Below are 7,274 nucleotides of genomic sequence, written 5' to 3'. Positions count from 1 at the left end.
ATACAAGGTTAAAGGGACCAAAATGTAACTTAATGTGCAAGCCCTGATTTGCTCAGGAAAGATGGAAAAAGAGGGGTAAGTAGAAAGAATCTTTCTGAGACAACATATATAGCATTAGTATACAGTGCGAGTTCATTGTCTATGCATGCTTCTATAATTATCTATGTATCGATACTTTATACTCTTTCAGGAAATAATTGTAATCGAAGTGCCAAAATTTATCCCTAATGGAATTGAAATGGTCAAGTAATACATGTTTTAATTGCTCGTTAGGCTACTTCAAGGAAAATACTCACAGGTTGCTAATTAGATATATTGAATAGAGTGATCCTGTTTGTTTTAAAAACTGACATTTGTGGAAACATTTGAACACAGCTACTGCAGCAGTCAAATGTTCCTCCTGAGTTAGAGCTCACACCACTCCCAGACTGCCCACCCCAGGAGCTGTAGCCTAATTTTAGCATTCTGTGTACTATACAATCTAAGGCCAATCTGCATTTCAAAGAAATGTGAGTGGCTGCAGTCCAGACATTCAACTCCTTACAATTATGCAAACACATTTTTTATAATAAGAAGACTTTACATAAATGAATTAATATTCATTTCGAGAGAACGTATTCTTGAACATATTCATTTCAAGTCAACATATTCAAGAGAACTATTTCATATCTTTCATATTTAATGAGAAGAGGAAATGCTTGAAGACCTCATGGTATTGTCTGTGTGCTTCTTGCCATCCCCCAACCTTTATCTGTCACCCTTTCTTTTTGAAAACATATTTTCCTATTTCATTATGAAATTGGCAACAGGCAGGCAAATTATTGAGCTGAGAATCATCTCTGTACATAATGCTAGCAGGCTTTGGAATAGCTAATATTTATACCTAAAGAGAGATAAACATGAAAACACTTTTGTAAACAGAGTTAGAGCAGTAATATTTAGGGAAGGGAAACAGAATACTAGAAAAAGTAGGCTTTTGTTAAATATTCACCACCCTTAAATCTTCAGCCCCTTAAGAATAGATATATGATGACATTTTGTTTCTTTATTTTTTGAAAATTTTGTTTAGAAATGTTTTGACATCTGTAGTTTTTATATCTGACGTTAATTATACTCTTTGTTTCTGGCAGAAATGACCCAAACATGACTAGCTATTTTTCACCTGTCATCACATTTGCTTTCAACTCAACTTCACGATCTAAAAAGACTTTAGAAATGATTGAATTAGGGCACAGATAATGTAGGAAATTCTTAAGTCTGGTTTCTGATGCTCATTGTTTCAGGATAAGCACTATCCTAATGCTATTCGAATAAAAACTAATTATCAAGAAATGCACGTGTTGTCATAACCTAGTCAAGAATTCCACCTGTATTCCTTTCTCAGTTAGATTTCTGTGATCTAGTGCTCGTTGGCTTGGTTGTCTTGAAACCTGCATGAGTGTTAATGTTGCATATCCAACCCTGCTTGAGTGCCTTGTTTACAAAAAAACATGTACCATTTTAGCTATTTATTCTAGCTTTTCCCTTTATGGTTTGGATAGCTGTGCATAAAAGGAGGGTTGTAAATGGGGGAGGTTGGTGTATTCTTCTTGATGCAACATGAACTGGAGAAGGGCAGCTGATGAGGCACTTAACTCTTCATTGCACAATTGTACATAACATTCTAGTTGATTCTACTGAAGCTCCCCAGGAAAGCAGACTGTGAGTGACTCCCATCATACTCTTCTTACAGTCCTCATCTGAAATTTCCAACATGGTAGTGTACAACCATGCCCAGCTGCTGCAAGTGAAATGGCATAAACACAAGGCAGAGTCAAGGACAATCTCTTACTTTAGCAGCACAATGAGGCTGTTAAATGGAAGTCTGGATTTGTTGTAAATACTCGGGGAGCTGCAGACACCTTGTAGCACATTTGAGGAACAATAGCCAGGGTTAAAGTCATATAACCTGAGAAATCAATGCAGAAACTTGGGAATATTTAATCTTTAGAAGGGATTATTAATCAGGGATAAGTAAGAAAATTGCCTGCATATTTGGAAGCAGTATACATTAGAATTTAGAATTCAATCTTTTTTTTTTTTTTTTTCCTGTGAGTCCCAGAGTACAGGTAAATTCAGTATCATTAAAAGGGAGGCTAATTCCAGTTTGAATCAATAGGGAGCATTCTGATATTTAGAATTATTCTAAATTAAATTGTGTAGCCATGAGAAACAGAGAATTTCTCATTACTAGAAATACTCAAGAAAAGGCACTAACAAATATGATATAAAGGATATTTAGTCTTAGATGTGCATCTTCCAAAAATGAGAGTCATTAGTTGGCCAACTAATGATGCAGTCAGGGCAATGCACCTAGTCTACCTCCTTCCACTTGTCTTACAATAAGTCCTCAGGGTCCAGGATCATTTGATCCACCTTGCTATAGATTTGTCTATACGCATTCCTAGTTCAATGGGATGTTGAATAGGTTCTGTGTTTGCCATGAGGTAGAAAGAGGTTTTTAAGTGAGAATAAAATCTTCCCTGAGGTTTGTAGGAATATTAACAGCGCTCTTAGCACTCTTGCCCTACTTGCATGAGACACACAGCTGTGTCGTTTTGTGTAGTGGAAAGAATACATTCCCAGTCTCAGTTCTTCCAGTAGTTAATCATATGATCAGTCTTGGAAATAATGATGTCTTATCATTATACAGCGTATGTATATTTGTCCCTCACTTCCAAAACAACAAAAACCTCTTGATTTCATTCCCAAAATAATTCTGAATTTATCTGAGTCACTTTCCTCTTCTCGGTTTCTATTACTACCCTCATAATTTAGATTTTCATCAGTTATGTTGTGCAGGTTTATAATAGAGTTCTGATTATCTTCCCTGCTTCTCATTGTACTCACTCTGTTACGCTTTTCACTGTGCAGTCTTAAGGAGCCAGCTAAATTCAAATATGGCCCTTAGCAAAAACTCTCCACTCATTCCATATTTACAATAAAAGAAACTTCCAAGCTTTTGTAGCTGAGGAGTTATTTATTCCATATTAAGTCATATGCCAAACTCTAAAAATAACTAAATAATGACACGTTTTATGTAATTAAATGTTTATATCATGAAATGCTAACATTTTCTTCTTATAATACCAATTACTAATCTATTTTTAAATTATTTTGATTTTAATAATGTTTTATAATTGTCTGTTCTAGATAACAGTTACATGTTTATATCAATTTATTTCTCCACTTTAATTTGGAAATATACTATCAAGAACACCTGATTGCCAGTCATTGCGAATCATATTCTGTTGTAAAATGTGATAATGAAATGTATTCTAACTATAAATCATTATGAATACGATACTTATGCAATTTCTAAACTTGTAGTGCTCAAGTTGTGTGAGCCAGAAATTTGAAAACAGAAATAACATGTAATTTTATTTTCAAAGTTGAGGTATGAAATACTTTCTTGAATTAGTAAATTTTCAATTTAGAGGGAGTTGATGAATAGGTTCTCAGCAAGTTTAGTTTAGCTTTTGGGTCAGGTGTCCCTTTACTAATATATCACATAACATTTTCACATTCCCAAGAATATCATTTAAAATATCTCTGGTACTGCTTTGCTTATCTTTTAAATTAATTCACTCAAAACTGTAAAAATGAAATTGTTAAATGAGCCCAAACTTTGAATTTTCTCATGGAAATCTGAATCTGTCATCAACGTGGTATCTTTGCAACACTGAATCATCAAGTCAAGTTTATTTAACTTATTAAAAAATAGCAAAGTATATAAGTTGGTATAGTCATGTTGTATCAGATAAGTATTTGAATAATGGATTTTCTTTGTCATAAAAAAACTAATTTCTTGTCTCATTAGAAAATTTCATACCAGTACCTTCCCTCAGGACAGCCAGTGAATTTCAGTATAAAAGGGACATTTTGTGAATCATTTCCTATTTCATTAAATATAAATTCAGAATGTCAGCTATTTAAAATCTTGATGAATTCACATTTATATGTCATTATTAACATTTTTTAAATTAACATTGGCATCACCTAAATTACCAGTGTTTATTCACTTAACATCCCATGACTATCTGAATACATTTCAATAGCACATTTAGTATAAGCTATTACTCATTTAATTTTCTGCCATTGTTTTTATACCATCAACATAATTGTCTTATGATCTTTATCACTTAGTGATGGTGTATTGAAAAGTTATCTAAATACACAGAAATATGTTGTCTTGTTGTATAAGTGCTACAGCCTATGAAGAGACACAAAACATGTAAATTCTCAGGGAAATAAAATAGAAATATTTTGCACAAGCTAAATTCCCCAAACTATTTCATAAAATATATTAGATGCTCAAATCATTTCATTTAGGTCTCTTTGAAAAGCAACACACTCAAGTAGCTAATTCTATCCCTCTATTCTTTGTCCTGCTTCATTCTTTTTCATGGAATCTGTAATTATATTGCATATTTGTCTACTTATATATTGTCTACCTTTCCCTCTAGAGTTTAGGACACATGTAATATTTTTTGCTGTATATTTCGAATCTAGAAAAGCACTGTACTCATAATAGGCACTCGATAGGTATATTTTTAAAAGAATTAATGCATATATATATATATATATATATTTCTTATTTCTTCTTTGAACTAAATGATACTAACTAGATTTTAACAGTGACTTTCTTATTGATAATACTTATAAGCAATGTCAGAATCATAGCCTCTTCAACATTTCTCCCTGAAGATGTATATTTCATTATATATGTGTATTTATATTATAAAATTAAATTTTATTTGTGTTACTATCCTTATAACACAGAATAATTGAATTTAGGTTGAAAGCAATAAGAATTAATTTATGCTTATTATGTTTTCTTTCAATATAATATATTTGGCAAGGATCATATGATTGTTTTACAAAATAACTGTAAAAGTTTACTTTGCAGACTTAGGTGATATATGTTGCAATAATAATTAATCCATATAAAATACATATTTTTAATTCTTTCATACTGTTTTGGCATTTGGTGATTGTAGCTACTATCAGGATTAAAAAAATAAAAAAAGGCATATTCAGTTTTGACTGCTTCTTAGAAAAGCAGGTGTTCTAGTCACTCAAATTAAATGGAGAATATAATGCAAACTTTAAAAATACCCCTCATTATAGTGGCACATATAATTTCTATTTGATAGACAACATTTAACAATACATTTATCAAAATCTCATAGAAAAAAACAAACCAAAAAAACTCAAAACTATTCCCTCCAATAAAGTATTAACAGAGTTCTTTCTGAGTTCTCCCTCTCCCCGGTTACATCACTCACAAAAAACAAACAAACAAACAAACAACAACAACAACAACAACAAAAACCCACTTAGATTGTAGTTCAGTGAGGAAGGCAAACAAGCTTCAGGTAAGGTAAAATTTGTGATGAAGGATTCCCACACAATATAGTAAACAAAATAGATTACATTTAATCTCTTTTAACATAGACAGTAGATGAAGAAAATTAGGAAAAAATATATAATATAAAGAATAGAGTTTACATGCAGAAAAGAGGTGAAAAAAAAAAAGACAAAAAGAAATTAAATACTCCACATTTAAAATTTTACACATAAAAAAGTTGCTATAGAAAAATTAACTGTGAAAATGAATTCAATATGACAAGCTCTCAAAGACTTGAGGACAAAACAGCAGAGAGATAAAAATGGAGATTGCAGAACTAATGGAAAAATTTGATGAACAAAAGCTTTTGGGGGCCAGGGAGGGTTGGGTTGTTTCCACCATATTGGTGAAGGCAAAAGAAGGCACCTGGAGCTCCAGGACTGTGGGCTCTACAGGCTCAAGTCTGCCATATTAATAAAGAGAAAGGGAAGGCTGACAATAACCTCTCCCTACCCCACATACCCACAAACACACCCTTCCTCTTACCCCATCCCATGACTCATTTTGGTGGTTCCTTCTCCTGCCTCACTTGGCCCAGTGTCTGCCCAAAAGAGGTGGAGCAGCCAGTGCCTCAAGACAGGCTTAAAAGAGCGTGGAATGGGGGTGAAAGGAAAATGCTGACTAATTGTGCCTGGGCAGGCTGTGTTACTACCTACAACAAGCACATTAACATCAGCTTCTATAGGTTTCCTTTGGATCCTAAAAGGAGAAAATAATGGGTTTTCCTGGTTAGGCACAAATATTTTGTGCCAGAAAAATACACTTTTCTTTGTTCAAAGCATTTTGAAGCCTCCTGTTTTGACCTAACAGGACAAACTCGATGACTTAAAATGGATGCTGTTCCAAACATTTTTGGTTTTTGGGCCCATGTAAAGTCTATGAAACTCGAAGTAAAGAAATCTTTTGAAGAACAACAACAGTTGTACCCCAACCAGACCATTTAATTTAAAAGCAAACAGTAGTAGTCAGCAAGTACTACTTGAACACAGTTATGCCTTTAGGAATTGTATGGATGCAAAAAAAAAAAAAAAAAAAAAAAAGAGGATAATTAAACTGGAAAAAACTAGCAAGCTTAAGAAGGAAAATAAAAACTTGCCTACTAAAGGAACGCAGAGCAACTTGAAGATGGATCAAAGCCACATGCTTGATAAACAATCTAAAAGAAAATAACATACTACCTAAGTGCACAGTATAACACATTTTACCAACTGCCTTAAGCAGTCTTTGGAGGATTTCAACATTCCTGAACAAGATGTACAAGATAAAACATTACTAATTCTCTAAATCTAAAACAGAACAAGGGTACCTTCATTTAAGATAAACCTGCATAGAACTTGATGCCCATACTTCATTCTATTCAAAGGTAGATACTTAAGGAAATTATGCAAAAAAAGGGGTATTTAATAAAGTTATAATTAAAGTAAAAAAAGAATGAACCAAATAACTCCATTAAAAACTAAGATATAAATGACAATGTAAATGGATAATTCATGATTGAAAATCAAAATTATACTGTAGAAGAAAGGATTGTTATTTATTAAATAAAGAAAAAAATCACTTAAAGTAATGGCGAAGTGACTGAAAGATATAAATGTCCTCAATGTTCCAACAGAAATATCATTAATAAAAACTTAATATTAAAAAGATTTTAAGATTTAAAAATGGTTTCCTGAGACAAGAATAAGTTCTACAGATTTAAAGCACCAACATGTTTTTGACAAAAATAAAAAGATCCTGAATGAAAAACAAAAAATTAAGCTAGTCCTTGTTACATTATTGAATGTTAAACATAAAAGAAAGAACAAAATAATGAAAGCAGTACAGT

At 32.4% G+C, this 7,274-nt stretch overlaps 1 pseudogene across 1 annotated transcript; it reads left to right on the top strand.

The window, feature by feature from the left end:
- Positions 1–6,063: 6,063 nt before the first annotated feature.
- Positions 6,064–6,765, top strand: LOC308504130 (THAP domain-containing protein 2-like; annotated as a pseudogene). The gene has a single exon. The product of its transcript is annotated as a THAP domain-containing protein 2-like (transcript).
- Positions 6,766–7,274: the final 509 nt, after the last annotated feature.

Source organism: Rhinolophus hipposideros, assembly GCF_964194185.1.
Source record: "Rhinolophus hipposideros genome assembly, chromosome: 10".
Taxonomy (NCBI): domain Eukaryota; kingdom Metazoa; phylum Chordata; class Mammalia; order Chiroptera; family Rhinolophidae; genus Rhinolophus; species Rhinolophus hipposideros.
This window is presented reverse-complemented; position numbering and strand designations above follow the sequence as displayed.